Raw genomic sequence first — 26203 nt, forward strand, 5'->3', positions numbered from 1 at the left:
GTCTTGGATGTCTTTTACGGAGATACATCAAACATGTCCAAATGAAGCAATTAAGGTTAGAAAAACTTCCATTGGCTAATGGTTTATTTGATTATATATTTTGTGGTAAATCATTTTACAATTTTCCCCTTAAAAAATTCTAATTTTGGCACATTGCATGTTTAATCTGTTATACAGGAAGACACTCGATGGAAATTTCAAGGCCACCAGAAATTTAAGGGATGGACTGGAGTTCAAAAAAGTCCATTCTCAGCTCTGCAAGTTTGACCGTTTCCAGCAGAGTGTGAACAAAATCTGGGACGCCAAGCAAGCCTCCACTGATGAGACGCGAGAACTCTGCATCGCACGGACGGCCCATTTATACCAGCAGGTCAGTATGAATTAGACAAGGGGGCATTAAAGCATTGATATTGAGTCTAAGACTAGTTTGTCATGTTCTAATAATGTAAACAACATTAATTATATGGCTGATGTAAATAATAATATAAAACATGTTGTTGTCCTGCCTTCAGGTGAACGCGGTGCATGGCCTACATCTGACAGGCATATCATTTGTGCAAAGGCATGTATCACTGCCTCTGCTCACTGTGACACCCGTGCGGTTCAGCTCCAATTTGTGTCCATCTCCTCCTCGTGGACCACGAACTTCACCCAGCAGAGCCAGTCCAGCACGTCATCCTCAAATCCACCCCAAACCTCTGCACCACACGACCAGGAACACACCAGGCAGTTTCCTGAAGATCAGTCACATTCAATAATGATGGCCAGTGTCAACATAATGGCTTGTATCTGAACCCAAGAACAGATTATTGAAATGTCACAAAATTAAAACAAAAGCGAGGACGCATCAGGAACAGACTCTGGAAAAACAGAAGCACCGGCCTGTAGACATAGGAAGATGAATATAAATATAAAGATTGGTTAACCCATATTAGTGATTTCAAGCTTCGCCAGAGTCAAATAGCCAATGTTATATTAAGGAAGAGCTATGTCTTAATCAGTGTATATTTTTGTTTAAGCTTATATTGTAATAAATGTGTGAAAAAATGAATAATAAAAATGATAAATAATAAAGATATGAATCTCTCTTTATTGTTGGGCACTTAAGTATTTTGATCAATTGATCGAAGCACACCACTGAGTAGATTTGATTTTATCGGCGAAAATGGACATCTAACTGATCAAATGTGAACCGGTTATTTCTTTTAACTGAAGAAAGCATAATTTAAATGAATATGAAAGATGAGTACCTTTTTATTTGTTTAAATTCAAGTTAATTGTTACTTTAATAAAAGGCACATGCGAGTTAGGGATGAGTGTGTAATGATATTAATTATGGCATGTGACTTAAGCATGAACCATGTGAAAGGTTAGTGAACATAATTTCCATATCTTTCTAAATAATTTGCACTGATTAATAAAAAATTAAAATAATAAACCAATGTGAAAGCTTCATAATGTAAGAGATCTCTGCTGCCTGTCTCAGGTGAGGGTGGCGCTAAGTGGTCATCGCCCGCAACCGAGGTTTAAACATTTCCATTTCTAAGCATTTATTCAACGAAAGATAATATATAAAACAAATTGTGAAAACATAATATTCATTTCATAAAGGCTGTAGTACTGTGGGAAACATAAATTAAACAGAAATGTACATTTTCGCTGCTCTAGTTGTTTTCCCTCCCAAGCTGAAGTTTTGAAATATTTCTTGCCCACTGTTCATTTTCAAGCGCAGTGGGCACACCGAGCAAACTTACTAAAATCTTACTGAAACAAACAGCGGATGGGTCTCCGTCTAGATCGGAGGTGAAATAGAGAAACATGAGGATGACACAGATATATAGTTTATGTACGATCTGTAATTATTTATTCTGCAATCACCGATTGTATAAATGAACATAACTCTGTGAACACCCAAGTCACTTCTTCCTGGGGATATTTAACAGGATGGTAAAGAATTATGAAATATTCATACCTATCCTCATCTTCTCCTCCTCAATGTATTTCGTTCTTCGCGCTTTCGTCCGTCTTCTGTTCTGTTGCTAAAACTAACAATAGTTAAAGTTAATTTTTTTGAGTGTGATTAAAGAAATAAGTTTAAAAAAATCTCCAGGTTCCATATGCAGAGTGAAATGAGAACAGTCCAGCATTTAGAAATAATTCTTATTAACTGTTATTATTCTTGATTTTTCAAACTGTTAACAGTTTGGATTTTCGAATTATGCCTTTACTTTAGTTGTGCAGATCTGGGCTGAGGTTTTGCCCTTTGAGTGTAAGGTTTCACTGGCTGGGTGTTATTTTTAATTTTGGTAAAAAACTAAAGATTATGTTCCATGAAGATATTTTGTAAATTTCCAACCGTAAATATATCAAAACTTTATTTTTCATTAGTAATGTGCATTGCTAAGAACTTCATTTGGACAAGTTTATGGCGATTTTCTCAGTTTTGTTTTTTTTTGTTTTTTGTTTGCATCCTCAGATTCCAGATTTTCAAATAGTTGTTTCTCTGCCAAATATTGTCTGATCCGAATAAACCATAAATCAATGGAAAGCTTATTTATTCATCTTTAGATTAAATTATGTCAAAAAATTTACATTTTAGACTTTTTTTGTGGTCCAGGTTCACATTTGTGCTCATGATTTTACATACCACTTGCAGAATATGCAAATATGTTAGTAATTTTAACAAAATAAGAGAGTTCATGAAAATAGCATGTTATTTTTTTTTATATGCTATCCTGAATAAGTTATTTCACATAACAGATGCTTATATGTACTCCAAAAGAAAAAAGAAAAACGATCCCGTTCAAAAGTTTACATACCCTTCGATCTTAATACTTTGTGTCGTTTCCTGGATGATCCAAGTTGTTCATGAGTCCTGCGTTGGTCCTGAGCAGTTCAACTGCCTTCTGTTCTTCAGAAAAATCCCCCAGCTCTTGCACGTTCTCTGGTTTTCCAGCATCTTCTGCATATCTGAACATTTTGCAAAAGTGACTTTATGATTTTGAGATCCATCAATTCACACTGAGGACAACTGAGGGACTCAAATGAACATAAGCACCCGATTCGAACGTTATCACTCGATTGAATGGGGCGTTATCAGCGGTTATCAGCCCATAGCTATGGGCCAGGAGGGGCCTCCTGCGCCTACTAGTAGGCTCAGAAGGCCGTGATCATCCATCCAAATGGTTGATCACCAACAAATATACAAGAGAAGACTCCAGATCCAATCCCAGAATTCCTGCTCACCGGTAATCGGAAGTCTACTGGACGAAAGCGGGAACGTTGCGATATTTCCTGCTTAATATTTTCAGGTAAGACTATTAAAATTATAAAAATGAGCATTTAAACTGTAATGGAAAACAATGCATACACTCGTATTGCGTGTCATTATTGTTGACATGAGATAACCGTATTGCGATGTGTCTGCAAACGTTATCGCTAGACAATATTACGTTATTAGCCTGTCGTTACGTTAACGTTGCATGCTTTATTATGTGAGCAATAATGTTGCTAATATGAGTTTGTATTTACGCCTGAAGCTAATGGGGGAATTAAGTTTCTAGTTAAACTGTCAAAATGACTTTTTACACTCATACCGGCTTATATTGTGTATGCTCGATAACGCCTCACTGAAGCCAGATCATAGGCTTAATGTAACACATATTGACTTGAGAGAAATATTAAACACAAGATGTATTTTACGGCTGTTTGGAAACCTTGCGATCTTGACTAGAGTGTAAAATAAAGTTCTGTGGGTTTGGCTCTATCTGTCTGTCTGTCTGTCTGCCTGTCTGTCTGTCTGTCTCTCTCTTTCTCTCTATACTAGCTAGCTAGCTGTGTATATATTTATATAATTTATCTAATATATATATATATATATATATATATATATATATATATATATATATATATATATATATATATATATATATTTAGCTGTCTGTCTGTGTCTATCTGTCTGTCTCTCTCTTTCTCTCTCACTCTCTCTAAAGCTTGCTAGCTGTGTATATATATATATATATATATATATTATTTAGCTATCTATCTTAAACTTGAACTTGAAAAATAAAACCCAAAGGTCTGTCTGTCTGATTAGCTGTCTCTCTGCCTGTGTTACATTAATGTCTCTTTACCTAACTTTTGGGTCTCCCTTTACAGCATACATCTCCAGCTGGTTGCAAGGACTTCTGTGGCAAGTTTGTTTTATTACTTCCATGCTCTATGTCTTTGTTGAACTATCCAAAATTTGGTTTTGGGCTGTTTAGAATTTATTGTTCACAAATCTGTCTTGTGCAAGTTTCTCTCTGTTTGTGTTTTAGGTTGAAGATGGCCCAGAGAGGTTAGCCTTACAGTTGCTGATCTAGAAGCATTAGGCAAGAGTGTCTGAGAAAGATGGTATGATCTGCAACACTGTCTTTTTTTATTACTGATTTATTACTGACTATCTATTTCTTTCTTTGTTGTTATTCACCAAGAGAGAACTCCCATTAATGGGAATCAAAAGGAAACCCTGAAATCATGTTTTAAGGATGGAATGACATGAGTTGTTTCAGAATTCAAGAGCTGCATCAGCTACTGGTTTGGACACCAGTGTCGTAGAAATAAGGTTTACTTTTGTGCCACACTAACAAACATCATGTCAAATAAATAAATCATTCTGCTGCACTGCTTGTATAAATGAAGTGTTTTGTTAACATTCGGTTTAATTGGTGTAATACCTTTTTGCTATTTTTTTGTTTTTCAGAACTGGATAGGTAATTACAAAAGATCACAAATGACTAATGCTTCGTCTGAGCCCCGGCCATCAAAGGCCAAAGTTCACATTAGAGAGCTGTCGGATTACAATCTTTTTTATAGGGACATATTCAAAAACAAAGGTGAGAAACAAAATTTAAAGACTTAAAAAGTTTAAAAGTTTTATTTTTTTATACTAAATTGTTTCTTTTCATACATGGTGGCCTTGTTGACATAAGGTTTATGAGGGTCATGAAACAGATTTTTCATGATAGTATTTGGGAAGTACTTCACTCACACAAATTGCATTCATCAGTTTAAGAATGCTGAGTGTATTGAAAAGAATCATCAGGTCATCTACTTTACACGTTATCTTGTTTTTACAGAGTTTTTACAGATAAATGGTTTTCACAACCCAAGTACTGATTGTCGTTGTATGAATTTACTTTAAAAAGGAGATGCTGACTAATGCGTTACGTTTTCTGTGCATCTAGTTTTTCCTCAGGCACAATGAATGATATTAAGGGCAGGTGCGCCACATTGGGGGAAGATGCAAAGCAGAAATACATTCAAGAGGCAGCAGCACTGAGGGCACATGGGCAGTCACAGGACACTAAACCCTGAGGTGAGGGATGCCCGAATTACAATGCACTTAAAGAAGCTGAAGTTAGGGGTTCATTTGCTAAGCATTAGTGGTATTCTTAAAGTATTAGATGGAAGGATGATCAACAGCAATTGTGGTGTGTGCAGAACATTGTGTTAGACAACCGGATTGTTTATCTCTAGTTTTTATCATAATTTCAAATGAGTTTGTTACAAAAAAATATTCCAGCTGATTTTTGTTTACAAGGCTATCAACATCAAATATTCTCACATTGAAGAAATTGTCAAAGACTCATACCACCATATCAAACTTGAAGCAGCTGAAGAAAAAAGTGGTCATGAGGTTTGTTAAATTAAAATGTAGTTACCCCTCTGTTTCAGGTTTGATTTACATCCATTTCTGAAACGAAAAACCCAGAGTTTTCCTAAAGATCTGAGATGAATTGATGTACAATACCCACATATTCCTTTGGCAACAGTTAAAAATGAACAAGCTGCCTTTGAGATGTTGCTTTAAATATAGTGACGAGTAAGATTTAAACTAACTGGCTTGACTTTCAAAATATTTGTGTTTTTTCTTTGGTAGATGGAGGCAATTTGTGCTGTGTCTGCCGCGTCCATTTTTATGATAAGAAGAAGAATGCAAGAAAGAAGTGGCATTCATGGTCTCAGTGCACAGTGTGCCAATCATGGTCACACACAGCATGTGGCTTTAAAAAGAACATGTGCCTTCACTGCAAATGTGAAGACACCATGCTAACACCCTGAAGATGTATCTTGTTACTTGTTTGAGTTGTTTTCACTGTGTTGACGGCCCCCAACCCATCCATACAAACACACACACACAATACATACATATGCTGCAAATTTATTGTAATGACCACACTTCACACGTAAGAAGAAAATTGTGATCTTTTTGTTATTTTCATTCACCCCATTTTTATTTATTATTGTTGTTTGTTGGCACCATCAATGTGTTCTCCTTTATACAGGACTTATGTGGAGACCAATAAAGTTATATTGTACTGAATTGAGTCTACATGTTTTTTTATATATATATATACACCTGTTTCATCATTGGTTCAGTAGGGCTGGGTTTTAGCAAGGACCTCACCTTAATATTCACAACAGTGGGTCAGAGTATGATTTCATGTTATGATTAGATGCTTCACATAACTTAACATGTTTCACAGTTTTGCTGTCAGTAGGAGATGCTTGGCAAAAAAATATATTGAAAAGATGGTTACTGGTACTTGTAGAAACTTTGGTATACAGCTGAACACTACAATTTATTTATTTTAAATTTAAATGGTTTCTATGGCATTGCTTACTTCCACTCTGAAGTATTTTCTTCACAATTACTGTTACGCTTTTATTTTAATGATAAACATTTAAGAGAAAATGTGAAGGGTATCATTTTATCTGTGTTAAGGATATCAATCGTTTCTCCTTGGATTCAGATAAGTAAAGTTTATTGTCAGTTTATGTGAGGGAGGACTGGCGTGTTCCACTTTTGTTTGCAGTTGTCTGCCGTGGGTAGACTACATTTCAATTCAAAGTGCTGTCGGTCAATTATATTTATATATATATATATATATATATATATATATATATATATATATATATATATAATTAATTATACATTTTAAATCTGATTAGTTTATCTGGTTTGCAAATTAGGGTTGTAAAATTATATATTTACTGAACATATAAAATATCTAGTATAGCCAAACTATTAATTACATTGCATCTAGATGAATGCAAAGAAATTAATTGACAAGCTTTCAAACATGCTTTTTAAATGACACATGAGTTTTGGTAACATGGACAGAGAAAACATTTAATGATCTTCTGCTCAGAAACCTTGTAAAAACTTTAACTTTTACCAGCCATTACCAGCAATCTTCAAATTATCTTTTTTTATGTTCAACATAAGAAAGCAACTCATACAGGTTTGGAATGACATGAGGGTGAGTAAATGATGACAGAACTTTCATTTTTGGGGGAACCATCCCATAATTAGATTTGCCACATGTGAACCAAACAGAAATGCAAAATGAGTCTCTCTCTCTGTGTGTGTGTGTGTGTGTGTGTGTGTGTGTGTGTGTGTGTGTGTGTGTGTGTGCGGACAGGGTATTTGTCATGTTGTGGGTTCATAAATCTGTTTACAAAGTCAGAAACAAGCAAACAAGCAAATAGCTTCTTTTTATATAGGCTATGGCTATTGAGCCTTCAAATAGCTCTCTGAAACTACACCCGAGATGGCTTGTGCATGTGAAATGAGAAAATTAAAACTTTGTTGTAGAGCTAAACCATATACATTGTTATAAAGGTCTTGACCCAGAGAGTAACATATGTAAGTATGAAGATTCTACATGGCTCCTGTTTTGAAATACTGACCTTTTAAACATCACCTTGGTGCATATTTGAAGGCTTATAAAGCAATAAAAAGGGCTACACACATGGGACTAACTGTTATAGAGAGCTCTTGTCCTCATTTATGATGTGAATAGTCAACAGCTTGGGATATTGTCAAATCTGGTTAAAAGTAATTTGAACCCATTTGAAATTTAGACATTTAAAATCTGATTACACAGATATGTTTACAATCCGCCTAAACTCCACACTGTACTCTCAACTCACTATTTGCAATATCCAATTCTAAGAAATACACGATTTTTTTTAAAACTACAATTCCCTATCGCTACTCAGTGCAGCTTGATACAAATCAAGCACTGCAGTTGTAGTATCTGGTTTGCGAATTAGGGTTGGAAATTAGGGTTGTAAAAAGATATATCTACTGAATATATCAAATATCTAGTACAACCAATCTATTAATTACACTGCATCTAGATGATTTACGTTAAGAAAATCTAAATATATTTGTTTATTTAAGACTTTTTAGCCGAAATGTAGAACGCGCAAACCCCGCCCACAACACAATGCACTTCCGTAACCTTCTGCTACCAAAAATGTATTTCTCTGAATCGAAGGAGAAATGTGCAAAAGTTATATTAACATATCGTATTGTTGAGTTATCTGTTTGTTGTTGTTTCTTCGTGGACAAATGTTGAATTCATCATTTTAAAAAAAGTGTCTTGTGAATAAAATACTTTTGGGCGGAAGTACGTTATGCAAGCCACGTGGTTTCAGCGATAGCAGCGTAACCACCATGGCAACGAACAACGAACAAACTAAATGTAATATACATTCAATTAAAGAAGAAAGTGAAAATAAAACGAAACAGCCAATGGGAAGAAGAGAAAAAATGTGTTAAATTACATAGGCTTGGATCTGGAGAATTTCAAGCCAATAACAGTTATGTAGGAACCTACTGAATGTGGCACACTGTCACATACGGATTATGACTGTAAATTCATTGTATGTTATTTATTAAGTAAATTACTTTTCATTGACTTTAAATGAGCTGTGAATAAGTGCAGAACGCCATGGCTGAAAATATGGCTGTAACTCATAGAGTCAATACACCTCTATGTTCCCTTTTATTTTTTATTTTTTTACAAACTCATATTTGCTTCAGAGGATTCAAGATCCAATAATTTATTGTCATTTCAACTCAGTCGAAGGGGATTTTGATGGTGAGCTCACAAAAAACAAAACACCTCCTACACATTGACCACATTTGTACATTACAGTAAATAACATATTACATTATGGTAAACACATTTTTTTTTTTTAGATTAGATTAGATTCAACTTTATTGTCATTATGCAGAGTACAGTACAGAGCTAATGAAATGCAGTTAGCATCTAACCAGAAGTGCAAGAATATAGTGTTTTATATACATAAAAGTGCAGAGTAAGTAAAGCTATGATATACAGAATGTACAGTGGAGTTGCTATATACAATATTGATCAGAGTATATACAGAATATAAATATGAATGCAATGTAGGGATTGTATGTACATTATGAACAGAGCAATGAAGGATTATATATACATTATGAACCGCAGGAACATGAGAACAGTGGTAATAAATGCAGTTGGATGAGTGTGCAAAAATATTGTTGAACAATGTATTCTATGCAAAATAACAGTAGTGCAATATATTTTATATAAATATTTTACTGTGCTTGTACAGTAACAATTATAGACAGTTTATTTTTTTATTTTGTACTCATACAGACAGACTAGTGGTGATATGTATGCTTAAATACAGTGCCTAAGCTTTAAAAGAGATCAGACCTAGTAAAACAACATGTCTGCACAAGTAATGCAGTAAAGTAATTAAATTATTTATATATTATAATTATATTATATTATATGTCTATAATGTCTTGTACATGTGGGTGAAACATCACAATGGCTTGATGTCATTTTCTTTCCAGCAGTTAGATACCTTGAATGAGAGCAGCTTACTGCAGTCCTAAAGATTTAAGGAAAACATAGATTTATGGGAAGTGATCTTTTTCACAAGTTTAATTAATATTTCATGGATTAGGCCATGAAATTCTGCAACAATGATTAACCTCTTGAGGCTTTGAGCTGTCAAGATGTGATAGCAGGTATTACTCATGCGGGTTCTGTGTAATGGATCAACCGCACTTGTCCCAGAGCTTTGATTCCTCACAAGGCCAAAGTTGGCATCCAATGTGACAATCATATCTCCAGCCGCCTGGAAAACAAACACTTACAGTAACACTGGTTGTGTACCCGCACCAGGTTTATACATTTATACTATTACTTCTATTATAATACTACATAAACAAATTAACTTAGTTTGATATTAATTCAGATTTTAATTCTATGCCATTAATTTAATCAAACAAGAACCACGCTAGAATTATAACCAACCTTTGGACATGCTGGGCATATGGTTCCATAATTTAATTGTGGGCAAATATTAACCAAACTTCTTTGTCGGAAGTGGTGATGCCTAAAATGGGATATGGAGTGTTGCAAAAACCCTCAATAGAAACCTGACCCTCCAGTGACAGAGAAACAGAAAGCTCTATCAGAGGGATGGAGAAGGCTGTCTGTCTGGGGCTTGTGGCTGTTGCTGGTCAGAGCCCATATCTCAGCAGAGTGCAGGCTTCTGGTTCACACGCACACATCTAGACTGTAACGGTGCAGAGCCGTCCTGCCAAATATAAAGAGGAAAATAACATAAAAACATAACCTAGTACTACTATAGAGACTAACATATCAGTATAAATTAAATTAAAATGTATGCATTTAGCAGACGCTTTTATCCAAAGCGACTTACAGTGGATTCCGACGACATTCAAACGACACCTTAAGCATCTCCTCCTTGACTGCATCCCAGGCATGAAGCTCTCTCTTCTTTGCCTTACTGTATGCACTCTCAGAACAGCTCTGTGTCGCATCATCAGGTTCAGCAGGTTGAGATGTAATAGAAGGGTCTGAAGGGTGGGTCTGTTTGTAGCTGGGCTGGGGAAGACCTTGACTGAGGTAAGAAAACTTTGCAGGGCCCGCAATAGACCTCCTCACCAACTTAATTTTAACGTTCCTGAAACGTGTGGTCATCTTAAGAGCTTTTCCCATATCTGAAATCAAAATATTTGGCAATTATTACATAAAGCAAAGTGCAACCCGTACCGTACTTCTTATCACAGCCTAAAAGACAGAAACACATGAGTGAAAATGGGATGCAGTCAGATGAGGGATATTTGGTGCGATAGTTAGATACAGCTAGCTAGATAACTAGATATATAGATTGCAAGATAGATAGATAGATAGATAAATACACATCAAGCTAGATCTACATCTATAGATAGATTATATAAATAGATAGATACACAGCTAGCTAGCTATATATATATATCTTGTGTTTATATATATATATATATATATATATATAAACTGCTCAAAAAAATAAAGGGAACACTTGTGTGTTATATTGTGTTGTTAAGTATTTTTTTTATAAGGTATATAGATAGAAAGACAGCCAGACAGATAGACAGATCCAAAGCTTCCTGATATGGGATCAAATCCAGCCAAGCTTTGTCCAAACCCACAGAACTTTATTTTACACTCTAGTCAAGATCGCAAGGTTTCCAAACAGCCGTAAAATACGTCTTGTGTTTAAGATTTCTCTCAAGTCAATATGGGTTATATTAGTCCTATGATCTGGCTTCAGTGAGGCGTTATCGAGCATACACAATAGCCTGTAAGAGTGTAAAAAGTCATGTTGACAGTTTAACTCGAAACTTAATTCCCCCATTAGCTTCAGACGTAAATACACACTCATATTAGCAACGTTAATGCTCACATAAAGCATGCAACGTTAACATAAAGACACGCTAATAACGTAATATTGTCTAGCGATAACGTTTGCAGACACATCGCAATACGGTTATCTCATGTCAACAATAATGACACGCAATACGAGTGTATGCATTGTTTTCCATTACAGTTTAAATGCTCAGTTTTATAATTTTAATAGTCTTACCTGAAAATATTAAGCAGGAAATATCGCAACGTTGCCGCTTTCGTCCAGTAGACTTCCGATTACCGGTGAGCAGGAATTCTGGGATTGGATCTGGAGTCTTCTCTTGTATATTTGTTGGTGATCAACCATTTGGATGGATGATCACGGCCTTCTGAGCCTACTAGTAGGCGCAGGAGGCCCCTCCTGGCTCATAGCTATGGGCTGATAACCGCTGATAACGCCCCATTCAATCGAGTGATAACGTTCGAATCGGGTGACATAAGGTTCAAATGCTCACCGATGCTACAGAAAGAAAAAAGGGGGTTCTTTTGTCTTATGAGAAAAATGTAACTATCTTCTGTAGCCTCTGAAGGGCAGTACTAAATAAATAAATAAAAATATTTAGGCAAAATAAGTAAAATGTACACATCTCCATTCTGCTCAAAAGTTTTCCACTTCTCTGTCATTTTCCTCCACTGCTGCTGGTCAAAGGAAACGCCCAACGGACAGGAAGAATTGATTTAAAATATAAGACTAAAGAAAATATTTCAGTTGCATAGCCTACTGCATCTATATCTTATATAAAACCTTTATATAAAATACCTAACGTCTGTTCTGTTCGCAGGGTTCGAGTCAAGTAATTTCGCCCCAGCAACATGAGCGCATTCAGCCCGTTCTCTTCAGTCAAATAACACGACTTTATACTTTCCAAACGTCCGATAACTTTACCAAAAATGACCCGATACAGGCGGGAAGGGATATTTTTGAAAATATGACTGCAAATTATTGTTTCTTCGCGTAGTTCGCGCGTTATGCATAATGTCTTTTTGCGGACAAGCGATGCGGGAGTCGTAAACGAAGTGTGCACACAGACGACACAGGTATTTACTTAACACAAAATATTTCTGTTGGCATGAAACGTTAACCATGGACATATATCTGGGATTATTAACAGATGCGATTCGAATACAATAAGGCCTATACAACAAGTATTGCAATAATTAATATTTAGGTCCACACACAGGAGAATCTGAGAAACAACAGCTAAAGTTTTACATTTGGATAGGAATTAAGTTCTTTATAATGTTGCGTCACGTGTTAATTAAAGTTCAAAGACTGTTTAATTTTGTTAGCTCTGAATGATGCACATTAAGTTATAGTAGCTAATGCTAATAACAAAGTATATTATAACATTTAGCACACAACATAATTATGTTATAACACAAAGCGAATTATATCATGCTCATATAAAGCCCCTGTATTCAGATTTCAAACCGATATTTGCAATATTAATAATGTCTCGTCTGTCCGCTGATGTCTAATGCTTGCTCATTAAGATTAATATAATTATTTCACACTTTACATTAAACAGGTAAAATTCGCGACTTTAAAGAACTAATTTACCTGGCTGTTCATGAAGTTTGCGTTGTAAGTGTAATGTACAATACAAAGAGCCTTTCCTATTAATTTAAAATCCCAAAAATGGCTTCGGGGAGAGCTTTACTGTTTACTCAATAGCAATCAATGGTTGCCAGGGCAACTCTGACACGTCACTATGGAATGTTCGTGGATGACGTCACTTTGGGCCGCTATAAAAGCTGATTTGGAATTGGAAAATTTTATTTCATCGTCGCTTGTTATGCGAGTAATATCAGTGAATGAATATCTGTCTGAACGAGTACGAAAATCTTGCTTAATCGTCTTTTCAAAAAAGACCAGAAATTCAGTTTGATATTATCAAACGGCTCAAGAGCGATCTCTCTCAGAACTGTGTAAACGAGAACTGTTGAAAATCTCTGTAGAACAAGAGTTCTCCTTTAGGATCAGAGATGGCTTTTAACAAGAATACATCTTTTTCATCATCATCTTCATCGTCCTCAGTTGTGGATGAAATGTCAGAGATGTCGCTGAGGAACACATCTCTGGACTCATCCGATGAGGATGTTTCCTCCAGTCACTGTACTGACAGGCTTGTGAAACATCAACTGCTGATGAACAAATTCCTGGACCTTCAGTACAGAGCCCGAGAGCGCCAGGAGGAGTTTCAGTCACTGCTGGAGCGATTTAACTATATACGTTAGTAATCTGGTTTTAGTTATACACTTATACACATGTAGTTCAGTAGCCTACTCAGACCAATGAGTCGAACAGAGTGGTCAAGTTAATGGTCTTTAATTGGCCTGATTCTTCAAGCCCTCAAAAAAAACTAAAAAAACTTTTTTCAAAAAAAAAAAAAGAAAAAAAGAATACAAATGATTCAGATACTCATATTTAGGCATGTATAAATTCAATTCAGTTGTACCTTAATGCATTGCAAACTGATTAACCAGTAAAAGTAACATTTTTAAATTGCTATTAAAATAAAAAAAATAATAGAAAAAAACATTCATAATTTTAGTGTTTAAAACTATAAAATCAATTATAATATTCATGGCTTTTTAAACATTCAACAATCGACCTTTAACCTTCATTTTTTTAGGAGAACTGTAGAAAGCCCTTAAAACTTCTCTTTTGTTGACAAGCATTTCAGGAAAAATTAATGATGCCTAATGCATTTACAGATTTACTTTAAAGCCCCAAATTGGGATCAGATACAGAGATGAGATCTGCACTTGACTTTGACACAAGCAGCGCATATATTTAATTAAATCACAGCCTTTGAGATTTGACAGTGACAACAAGCCAATTCACGATTTCAGTTTCATTTTGATAAACTGTGCAGCCCTAAGCCATATATTGATCTGCTTCTTAATATCATCTAACTGTACTTAACAGTTAACGATATTTATGTTTTACTTCTTGCAGAGGAATCGCTAGAATGGGAGATTGAAAAAGTGGAGAAATCCATGTTCAGCATGGAGTGGCTGGAGGACTTGCAGAAGATCATTGATGAGTTCCAGGCCAATATGGCAAACAATGTGAGCCGCCTTCGAGAGAGCTTCAGAAAAATGCAGGAGGTTGCCTCGAAAAAAGTTCTGACCGTGAAGGCAAAAGGTAAGTTAATGTACACACACACCATCATTCATTAAAAAGCATATCTGAATCACTTTGGTTGCAGTGTGATCTAAAATGCTGTGTCAACTTAGCTTACAGTGTAAAATGTGTTGGTTTTCAGGTAAACCAGGAAAAGATCTGGATGCCAAAGTAGTTAAAAGCATTCAGTCTCTGCCGACTTGTCCCACGGTAGCAGAATTGAAGGCAAATTCAACCGCTGCATCAACATACTCATCAAATCTGATCAACGCCTTGAATAGCATCACCAAATCATCCTCCTGCAGTCCAGCCACAAGCAAGGCACTAAAACTATCAGCAGCGACCATTGAAAACCTCAACAAGGCATTTCAAGATCACTGCTTGGAAATGAAGACTCTCAAGACACCTCAGAAAGCGAGAAAGGTGGTTCGAGATGTGAACAGAGACGTCTTAGTTTCTCCTGTGCACCAAAATGGATCTGCAGGTCAGCAGCAGAAGGTGAAAAAATTGCCTGCCTTTCCTGTGAAACCCAAGGCAGATGATTTTGGTTTCCCTCAGGTCAAAGAGCTTTTACGGGAGACAAATGTCGAAGTGTTGCCACTAGATAGACCAGTGATAATATTAGACACAGCTCCAAAAGACTTCCAGAGTCCGTCTGCTGATGACCCGTCTCCTCCTGGCCTTGCCAGGACTTTTGCTTTCCCCAAGATCACACGATCTGTCGAGGAGACAAAAGTTTCCACAGAGCAAAAGGTAAATGTCAAATCATCTGAAGAGACACAAGCTGATGCAGAGACGATGGAGAGAACAGAGACATCATTTGAAGAGACAATGGTTCAGGAAGACCACCAAAGTCCATTTCCTCGTAGCTTCCAACGTCCATCCCTTGTCAGATCTTTTGCTCTTTCTCAGATTTCACAGTCTGTAGAGGAGACAAAAGTTTGTGCTATGTCAGCGGTAGAACGTCAAAGTCTGTCTTCTGTCCACACCCATCCTTCCTCGTCTGTAAAACTGCCCAAAATTCAGACTCAAGTAAAGCCTTCATTTCAGAAGTCTGAGAAACCTGAGACTCACAAATATGATTCTGCAGTCTCGGGCAGCATTGAGGAGCAGTACATGAAGAACAGCGAGGAGGACGGAGACAAACTGCTTCATGCTAGCATGAAAGACCCATCGTTCATAATTGACATCAAAGCTCAAGAAAACAACCTCCAGCAGCTGGATCGAGCTTTTCAAAATAACAACATTTCCTCTGAAATGTACAACCTGTGCAGAGGAACCGTCAATCAGACACTTAAGAGTGTTGAGCTGCGTCTTGGATGTCTTTTACGGAGATACATCAAACATGTCCAAATTAAGCAGTTAAGGTTAGAAAAACTTCCATTGGCTAATGGTTTATTTGATTATATATTTTGTGGTAAATCATTTTATAATGTTCCATTAAAAAATTCTCATTTGGCTCATTGCATGTTTAATCTGTTATACAGGAAGACGCTCGATGGAAATTTCAAGGCCACCAGAAATTTAAGGGATGGACTGGAGTTCAAAAAAGTCCATTCTCAGCTCTGCAAGTTTGACCGTTTCCAGCAGAGTGTGAACAAAATCTGGGACGCCAAGCAAGCCTCCACTGATGAGACGCGAGAACTCTGCATCGCACTGACGGCCCATTTATACCAGCAGGTCAGTAGGAATTAGACAAGGGGGCATTAAAGCATTGATATTGAGTCTAAGACTAGTTTGTCATGTTCTAATAATGTAAACAACATTAATTATATGGCAGATGTAAATAATAATATAAAACATGTTGTTGTCCTGCCTTCAGGTGAACGCGGTGCATGGCCTACATCTGACAGGCATATCATTTGTGCAAAGGCATGTATCACTGCCTCTGCTCACAGTGACACCCGTGCGGTTCAGCTCCAATTTGTGTCCATCTCCTCCTCGTGGACCACGAACTTCACCCAGCAGAGCCAGTCCAGCACGCCATCCTCAAATCCACCCCAAACCTCTGCACCACACGACCAGGAACACACCAGGCAGTTTCCTGAAGATCAGTCACATTCAATAATGATAGTGATTTCAAGCTTCGCCAGAGTCAAATAGCCAATGTTATATTAAGAAAGAGCTATGTCTTAATCAGTGTATATTTTTGGTTAAGCTTATATTGTAATATATATATGAAAAAACATGTGAATAATAAAAATGATCAATAATAAAGATATGAATCTCTCTTTATTGTTGGGCACTTAAGTATTTTGATCAATTGATCGAAGCACACCACTGTGTAGATTTGATTTTATCAGCGTAAATGGGACATTTAACTAATCAAATGTGAACCGATTATTTATTTTAACTGAAGAAAGCCTAATTGAGTGAAGTGACATTCAGCCAAGTATGGTGACCCATACTCAGAATTTGTGCTCTGCATTTAACCCATCCGAAATACAGAGTAGTGAACACACACACACACACACACACACAGCACACGCCCGGGGAGCAGTTGGGGGTTCGATGCCTTGCTCAAGGGCACCTAAGTCATGGTATTGAAGGTGGAGCGAGAGCTGTTCATGCACTACCCCTGTAGCGGCCCCTCGGATATAGATTGATCAAGACGCAGAGAGTTTCAAACGGGTGTCAATTTATTTCTTCCTCTCAACGAGCACCATGCACCTGGACACCGTGAAAACTACAGAATAAACAGAAATACAAAATGCTTCCATGTAGTTTCACAAATAATTTGCATATAAATAATCTTCACATATTAATCATGTTTACACTCAATACAAATTATTTTAACAAATGACCAATATGAAATATGAAGTGTGTTTAAGCATTTATGACAAATGAAATATCACATGCTTCTTTTAAATTAAACAGAATATATTATAATTGAAGAAGAATATACGTTTTATATTGATGACGTGTGCAATAAACCCATAAACAAATGAAGTACTTGTGACGAGAGAATAGCGAAAGTTTAGCGTCACAAAAAAAAAAAAAAACATCAGAAGAAGAAAACAGCGCTTTTTCAAAATAAAAGCGGAACAGACATAGCGACACTATTAAATATATAATGCCTTAAAATATTAATATAAAATGTTATATATGTTGTATATATACTGTGTAGAATATTAATGCGATTTATAAAGACATTTACACTCCCACCAAATCCTGGTACAATGAATGAACAAATATACAAAGAGTAAGTGAATTGTGCAGGATTTCTTGCTAAGAAATTAATAGCCTGAAGTTAAGCTATCAGAGGCGTAACTATATGGCATCATGCATAATAAAGCAGTTTGTGCAGTGTTGTAAATCGCTTTCTTTTAATCAGTTCTCTAGGAGGAGCACCAATTTTTTGATTGGTCTCTCAATAACTGAGGGCTTGGAGGGTGGATCTTGTTTTTTATGAGGTTTCCGCTCACCAACTTGCACTTTAACTCGACGAACCAAGCCATCACTACTTTGAACAGTTTCAATCACCCGTCCAAGTTGCCACTGATTTCTTGGGAGGTTATCGTCTTTAATAATGACAATGTCATCCACTTTGAGGTTGCGCTGAGGTGAGTGCCATTTCTGTCTCAAGGATATGTTCAGCAGATACTCCTTTTTCCAGCGGCTCCAAAACTGTTCGATGAGATACTGAACTCTTCTCCACCTTTTTGACGCATACAGGTCCTCCTTGACAAATACTCCAGGAGGAGGAAGAGCAACTTTAGATTTCATCATAATGAGATGATTCGGTGTTATAGGCTCCAGTGCCTGTGGATCATTTATCCCATCCACTGTTAACGGGCGGCTGTTAACGATAGCCATGGTCTCATATAGCAGTGTTCTGAGGGAAGCGTCGTCAAGTCGACCTGGGCACTGTGCAAAGGCGGCATTCAGCACATTTCTAACAGTTCTGATCTGGCGTTCCCAGACACCACCTGCAGGACTGTCAGAGGGAGCATTGAAGACAAATTCGCACTGCTTCTCTGTCAGGAAGATTTCCAGAAGCTTAATGTCACATTGTTTAAGTGCTTCCTTGAGCTCATTCCTTGCGCCAACAAAATTAGAGCCTTGGTCACAGCGAAGTTGTTGAACAGCTCCTCTCAGGCTGATGAAGCATCTCAATGAGTTGATGAATGAGTCTGTTGACAAATCTTCGAGCATTTCAATATGAACAGCTCTAGAGTACATACATGTGAAAATCACGCCGTATCTTCCGCCGAGGCTTCAACGCGTTCTGTGGGAAGTTCAGCCATTTGTTGTCTTTCTGTTGGCCTTCGCAGTTTCCTGCAAAGCACACAAGTGTGTATCACCTTAGCAACCAACTTGCTCCCACCAATTACCCAGAATCCATTGGCCCGAAGCTCCATTAGAGTCTGGCCTCGACGCTGATGGCATGTCTTAGCGTGAAAATGAGACACAATAAGCTTAGAAATGTGGCTGCTATTCGTTAGGATGACTGGGTGCTTGACTTTATGACAGAGCGATGACTGGTTCAATCTGCCACCAACACAGAGGAGTCCTTCAGACCAGATAGGGTCGAGACCGAAAAGAGAGCTTGAATATGGAAGGTCCTTTTTACCCTGAAGCATCTCTTCGGGGAAAGCTTGCTGCTGTACAATCTTAATCACTTCATCTGCAGCCTTCTCAATCTCCTTAACAGTCACATACTCACTGTGTTGTCTCTGTTTAGACCCCAGCCTCTTGATTCTTGCCACCACCTTAAGAATTTTTGTCCAGGAGGAAAACTGACACAGACGGCTGAGGATGTCATTGTAGTTTTTGACTTCTGTTGCAAACACCTGAATTGTCTTGACTTCAGGATCACCAACAAGTAATTCTGATGGAGCGTTGGGTGCTAGAAGTAAATTACTCTCCCAGAGAAACTTCGGTCCTCGAAGCCAGTTTGTTGAATGAAGGTCTGAAGCACTAAGACCTCGGGAAGCATGATCTGCCGGGTTTTCTGCGGTGTCCACATAATGCCACTGACTGGGATCACTGTTATCCCTTATCATCTGAACACGGTTCGCAACAAATATGTGGAACCTACGGGCATCATTGTTAATATACCCAAGCACCACCTTTGAATCGGTCCAGAAAACCTCTTCATCAATCTTTATGTCAAGTTCACCTTTTAACATGACACTGACTTTCGTAGAAACCACAGCTGCTGCAAGTTCTAGTCTGGGGATACTTGTGACCTTTGAGAGTGCAACCCTTGCTTTCGCCAGCACGAGACTGCAATGGACTTCATCCTTGTCATTTTTTAACCTGAGGTAAGAACATGCACCATATCCCACGCAGCTGGCATCCGAAAAATGGTGCAACTCTACTCTGACAATGTTATGGAAGTCATATCGGTGGTAACATCTCGGAATTGAAACCTCTTTCAACCTCTGAAGCCCATTTATCCACTCCTCCCACCGTGGCCTCATATCTTCTGGTAGTGGATCATCCCATCCAATGCCTCTGTGACACAGCTCTTGAAGTATACGCTTTCCAGTTAGGCTGAATGGAGCAATGAATCCAAGTGGATCATAAAGAGAGGCAATGACAGAAAGGCAACCACGCCGGGTGGAAGGCTGATCTTTCAAGCTGCTGTTAAAACTGAAAGTGTCAGTTTTAATCGACCATTGAATGCCGAGTGCACGCTCCGATGGAGTTGGATCCAGTCCTAGAGGTTCAATGGTTGCTGCTCTTTCTGAAGGATCTAAGCAGGCGAGGGCTGCTTCCTCATTAGAGTTGAATTTATGAAGGCGTAGGCCTCCTCTTTTGCACAACTCCTGTGACTCAGTGATCAGTTTCTTGGCTTCCTCGACCGATGGAACACTGACTAGCCCGTCATCAACATAAAAATTTTTCTCTATGAATGTTGATGCTAGTGGATAGGTAGCTTTGTGTTGGCGTGCCAGATGTTTCAAGCCAAAGTTGGCTATCCTGGAGACGAGGCAGCTACAAAGAGATGAACTGCCATCCTGTATTCCTGTGGTTCCTTCTCCAAATCTCCACCTCCCCACCAGAGGAATTTCAGATAATTCCGGGATTCAGGAGTGACAGAGAACTGATAAAACATTCTTTCGATATCACAGATGATCGCTACAGCCTACTTCCTGAAGCGGCAGAGAACTCCTACCATAGGATTGATAAGATCAGGCCCAGTCAGTAAAGTGTCATTTAGAGAAACACCATGGAATTTGGCTGAACAGTCGAATACAACTCTCAGCTTGTCTGGTTTTCTGGGGTGATAAATGCCATGATGCGGAAGGTACCACTCAGTCTCTCCTGCAAATGTTGTAGGGGCAGGCTCTGCATCACCCTTGCTAATTGTTTCTTCCATGAATGTTTTGTATTGATCATAATATTTTTTATTGGTCTTTAACTTCTTCTTAAGACACTGTAGGCGAACTGTGGCTAGCTTCTTGTTGTTTGGTAGGTTGGGTGGACTGTTGCCCTTGAAAGGGAGGGGCATCTCATAATGTCCATCTTTCTTCTGCATGATGTTGTCACTGAGGAACTGTATGAAATGAACATCGTTCTGGGACACATATTTATCTTCATATGTTCTCTCGGTGAAGTCTGATTCTAGGGCTTTTAGAACATCTGTTGTCGATGGAATTGGCAGTTCTTTTACTGTGAGCCGATGCACAAAGCTCTGACTTCCTTGTCTGTCTAGGTGAGGATTTGATGAGCCTATGATACTCCATCCTAGTATTGATCTCTGTGCAAACGGTTGATTTTTGTCTCCAATGATAACCTCAAGAGGAGTTAATGCTGCTGGACAGTCATATCCTATCAGGAGCCCTACATCACAGTCTAGAAGGGGTGGTAGCTTATCTGCCAAATGTCTGAGATGAGGCCAGAGTAAGGCTGTTTCATTTGTTGGAACGTAGGATTTGTCCACTGGTATAAAATCACGGCTGTAGGCCTGCTGTAATTGAATGTGGTCCTTAGAGTGCAGTCCTCGAACTTGTAGACCACGGACGTTCTTGCTAGATATGATTGTGTCAATAGCCGTCATAGTACTCAATTTTAATTTTACTGGTTGGGCATCAACATTCAGTTTGTCAAGTACATCTTCTAAGACAAACGTTGATTCACTCTGTGTGTCCAGTATTGCATACGTAAGTACTTCTCTGTGTGGCTCTTGTATTGAAGACACAAGGACTGGGACGATACTTGAGGTAGCTGAAGAACGTTGCGTTGATGCATGGGATACGACATTGTGAGTTTCCAAGCTTGCATGGTTTTCTGTGGAAGTGGAACTATTCGTTGTTGCTTCCACAGGTCTTTGTTTCCTGTCATCGTGCAAGCAGGTTGGGTGACGACGGCTGCATATGCTGCATGTGTGTCGTCTCTTACAATCTTTGGTCATGTGACCCTTCCTCAAGAACCCAAAGCAGAGCCGATTTTCACAGATGAATGCCTTTTTATCTTCAATACTCTTTGCTGCGAAGGTGGGACACTTGGTGATGTTATGATCTTCACTTTTACACATGAAGCAAGGTGATTTTGGTTTACTGCCATTTGTTTCTTGTTTCTCCTGAGCGAAACTCTTTGTTTGTGTATTTGTGTTGAGAGCTTTGGCTCTCTTTGGTGATCTTTCATTTGTGGCCCTGAAGTTCATCAACAATGGAGAAGCAATAGGGTTACAGGCTATCCGTGCCTCTTTGCTCTGGAAATTTGTGAAGCATGCAAGATCTGGATAGCTTCCGGATGTGTCAAGTTCCTCCACAACAACTCGACTCCACTTGCGCACGATCCATTCTGGTAGTTTTCTGAGCAACTTGTGGTTTTCCTCACAATCGTTAAGGATAGCTAGTCCTTTTACGTGAGGCATCGCCTCAGTGCAGCCTTGGAGGAAGTCAGCAAACTCTTGTAGTGCTAGTGGATCATTTGTGTTGATCTTTGGCCATCTCATGAGCTTATCTTGGAAAGCTTTTTGTATGATGAACGGGTTCCCATATCTGTCTTGTAAGACTTTCCATGCTCCATTGTATGCACTTTCTGAATCTCGATAAAAGAAACCTTCTACTGCTTTACGCGCCTCTCCAGCAAGATAATTTTTTAGATAAAACATCTTCTCACTTGGTGGGAGGGGTTTTCTGTCAATAAGAGCTATAAATGACATCTTCCAATCTGTAAACTGTAGAGGGTCACCACGGAACGTAGTTGGTTCAGGGACCGGCTAGCGGTTCATGCTTAATGAGCTGGCGATTGCCTGGGCTAGACTGACAGACTCCTGGGCCATTGTCACCTCAGGAGCAGTTTGGTGAGGTTGGAATGATGCAGCATCAGGATTTAATCGAGGTTCATTTTCATTTCTGTAGCAAGCAGAGTTAGTTTGGTCATTAATCTCCTCATCATGGTTCTCAAACCCTTCAAAATTGTCATATGCTCTCACACGAGCTGCTGCTATGGCAACGTCTTTTGCTGCTTGTAACTGCTGCAATTTGGATCTCTCTTGTTCCAACTGTTGTTGCATTTCCCACTTTTTGCTTCATTTCTACTAACATTTTTGCTTCTCTAAGTTTCCATTCACCTTCTAACTTGTGAAGATGTGCTTGCTGAGCTTGGATTTCTTTTATGGCTTTTGATTGTTCCAGCTTAGCCACAAACTCTGCTTGTGCATCTACTCTACTGCTGTGAGTACTGGCTGAGCTGGAGTGGTTGCTCAATCTCTCCGGTGACTTTGCTGAACTTACCATTTCAGTTTTAGTGTGGCCAAAGACAGACCCATATTCATCTTTGTTTAAGATTTCTCTTACCCTTTCCTTCTCAAGTTGATCATTATATTCTTGATTAACAGTCTCTAGACGGTTACTAATAAGGTCAAGAATGTCTTTTGTTAGCGTAACACAAGCATCCATCTTCTTTACAATCTCTGGTGTGGTGTTACTGTTACGAAGTATAGGTTCATACTGCTGGGCTACACCATCATGCTTTGCTTGAATGTCTTGCTGTAATTTAATAAGGTCTTCTGATGAACAGAGGGTTTTTAATTTTGTCCTAGTCTCCCTAGCTACCAGCTTCCAAGTGTCATAGGACTTGTTAAATGCTTTCTCACGTTTTTTGGTGTCTTGTTCATGCATCTCTTGGCCTTTCTCTGTTAGCTTTCTTTCTCGTGAGCTGGACCTGCAAGGTGTATCTTTAAGTGACATCTTGTTTGTTTGTGCAGCTGCTTTAAGTCGAGTGTGGCCTTTGATTGTCCAACGCCTGAATTTACAGTTGTAAGCTGTAGTTATCCTTTACTACAGAGTAATGTTTATGCTACGCATTAATAGATAATGGACATCTAAAAGGATTTTTAGCTTAAAACAGTAACAACAAAACACTCCTTTTAACCTTTTCATAAACAGATATGAACGAAAAGCATGGGCTAGTTTCTTTCACCATTTTCAGAAGCTTTAAGAACGGAGAATTAGTTTGCAAGATATTTTGACCTTATAATACCATATTATTATTAAGTCATTCAGTTATGCTGCAAGCATGTGTGTAGAAATGGTCCCTTTTCAGCTTTCTTGCTCCTTGGCATCCAGTGTCTCTTTTTGCAGGTCTAGCTGTACCTTAAGTATGCTGTCCATTTTAAGTCTTGTCTGTGTGCAGGAGTTGAATGCAAGCGAAGTAAACTGGCTTGGTACTAGGTTGGTGTTTGGACCTCAGATGTGATGGCCTCAACTTCTCAGCAGAGATGGCAGGGCTGGTGCAGCGATGAGTTTTCACTGTAGCGGCCCCTCGGATATAGATTGATCAAGACGCAGAGAGTTTCAAATGGGTGTCAATTTATTTCTTCCTCTCAACGAGCACCATGCACCTGGACACCGTGAAAACTACAGAATAAACAGAAATACAAAATGCTTCCATGTAGTTTCACAAATAATTTGCATATAAATAATCTTCACATATTAATCATGTTTACACCCAATACAAATTATTTTAACAAATGACCAATATGAAATATGAAGTGTGTTTAAGCCTTTATGACAAATGAAATATCACATGCTTCTTTTAAATTAAACAGAATATATTATAATTGAAGAAAGAATATACGTTTTATATTGATGACGTGTGCAATAAACCCATAAACAAATGAAGTACTGACATTCTCTTTTTTCCTTAAACAATATCCCTTTTGATAATAATACAAACTCCACATATTTTCCTTCATACCTCATTCCGCTTTTCCAAGGGCGCTAATCTAAGAGTTTCTGCCATCAGCTACCATGTGCTCTAGCTTGACACACCCTCACAGTTCGGAGCTCTTAAAAATAACATGTACGAGCAATACAAAAATAATAAAGTAAATTACAATGTAAACTCTTTCTTTACAAGATTCAAATGGATGAACATGATAAATAACTTGAGTGTTTAAAGGTTTTTACCGTTCTTCCGACGATATGTGAACACCACATTGTGACGAGAGAATAGCGGAAGTTTAGCGTCACAAAAAAAAAAAAACATCCGAAGAAGAAAACAGCGCTTTTTCAAAATAAAAGCGGAACAGACATAGCGACACTGTTAAATATATAATGCCGTAAAATATTAATATAAAATGTTATATATGTTGTATATATACTGTGTAGAATATTAATGCGATTTATAAAGACATTTACAACCCCCACCCACAATTCCGTCCAGCCCAAGACTAGAACTCACAACCCTTCGATTGGGAGTCCAACTCTCTAACCATTAGGCCATTAGGCGGTGTCTGCCATTCAAGGCGCCATCCAGCTCGTCGGGAGCAGCTGGGGTTAGGTGTCTTGCTCAAGGACACCTGGACACTTGGTCAGGTGGAGCCAGGGATCGAACCACCAACCTTCCGGTTTGTAGACAACCTACATGAACCACTGAGCCACTGCCGCCCCAATTATTTAAATGAACATGCATGTTAGGCATTAGTGTGTCATGATATTAATTATGACATGTGACTAAAGTATCAGATCATCTCAGATCTTTTGCAAAACTAAGCACTTCATTCAAAAATTTACATTATTTAAAAATAATTATTATTATTATTTGGTACCATATGGCACACACATGGTTCATACAGAGTTGGATTCTGTTTGAACCACTTAGAAACTGTTGGGCACAATCTTAAACACGTTTAACATTTCTATTTCTGATGCGAGAGGAGAATCTTCTCAAATGGCGAATCCATCCTTACACAGACTCTGAATAGCTTGAATGAGGTGGTTTAACAAAGGGTCAGAGATCATAAAACTTCCACTGCCATGCAGAAGGGGAAAAGGAAAGGAAGGAAGAGTGTTGTGGGAGGTATTGGAATAATGGGAGCAGACACCTATTCTGTCCACTGCCTGTGCTGCGTTCATACTGCGAGTCACTCGTTCAACATGGAGGAACGACTGATATTATCAGTGAGCAGTCACCCGGAGCTATATGAGACAAGTTCATATTTCTATAGAGACAGGAATAAAAAGGACCTCGCTTGGAAGAGTGTTGGTGAGGAGATTGGGGAACCTGATAATTTGTAAAT

General features: G+C 38.2%; 3 long non-coding RNA genes across 6 annotated transcripts; 1 reads left to right on the forward strand and 2 right to left on the reverse strand.

Moving 5' to 3' along the window:
- Positions 1–3010: 3010 nt before the first annotated feature.
- Positions 3011–6367, forward strand: LOC127979632 (uncharacterized). 2 transcript variants are annotated; one of them, XR_008158821.1, is made up of 5 exons: positions 3011–3311; positions 4159–4606; positions 4745–4877; positions 5229–5359; positions 5924–6367. It is a non-coding gene; the product is annotated as an uncharacterized LOC127979632 (long non-coding RNA). The 2 variants fall into 2 exon arrangements; XR_008158820.1 differs by having other exon boundaries at positions 3028–3311; positions 5240–5359.
- Positions 6368–8846: 2479 nt separating this feature from the next.
- Positions 8847–12020, reverse strand: LOC127979633 (uncharacterized). 3 transcript variants are annotated; one of them, XR_008158824.1, is made up of 4 exons: positions 11770–12020; positions 10564–10864; positions 10152–10437; positions 8847–9972 (listed from the first exon to the last, which is right to left on the reverse strand). It is a non-coding gene; the product is annotated as an uncharacterized LOC127979633 (long non-coding RNA). The 3 variants fall into 3 exon arrangements; XR_008158823.1 differs by having other exon boundaries at positions 8847–9723; positions 9827–10437; XR_008158822.1 differs by having other exon boundaries at positions 8847–10437.
- An 11265-nt stretch (positions 12021–23285) lies between these two features.
- Positions 23286–25215, reverse strand: LOC127979634 (uncharacterized). The gene is made up of 3 exons (XR_008158825.1): positions 25092–25215; positions 24880–24970; positions 23286–24539 (listed from the first exon to the last, which is right to left on the reverse strand). It is a non-coding gene; the product is annotated as an uncharacterized LOC127979634 (long non-coding RNA).
- Between the last annotated feature and the right edge of the window lie 988 nt (positions 25216–26203).

The sequence above is a fragment of the Carassius gibelio genome, chromosome B19, assembly GCF_023724105.1.
Source record: "Carassius gibelio isolate Cgi1373 ecotype wild population from Czech Republic chromosome B19, carGib1.2-hapl.c, whole genome shotgun sequence".
Classification (NCBI taxonomy): Eukaryota; Metazoa; Chordata; class Actinopteri; order Cypriniformes; family Cyprinidae; genus Carassius; species Carassius gibelio.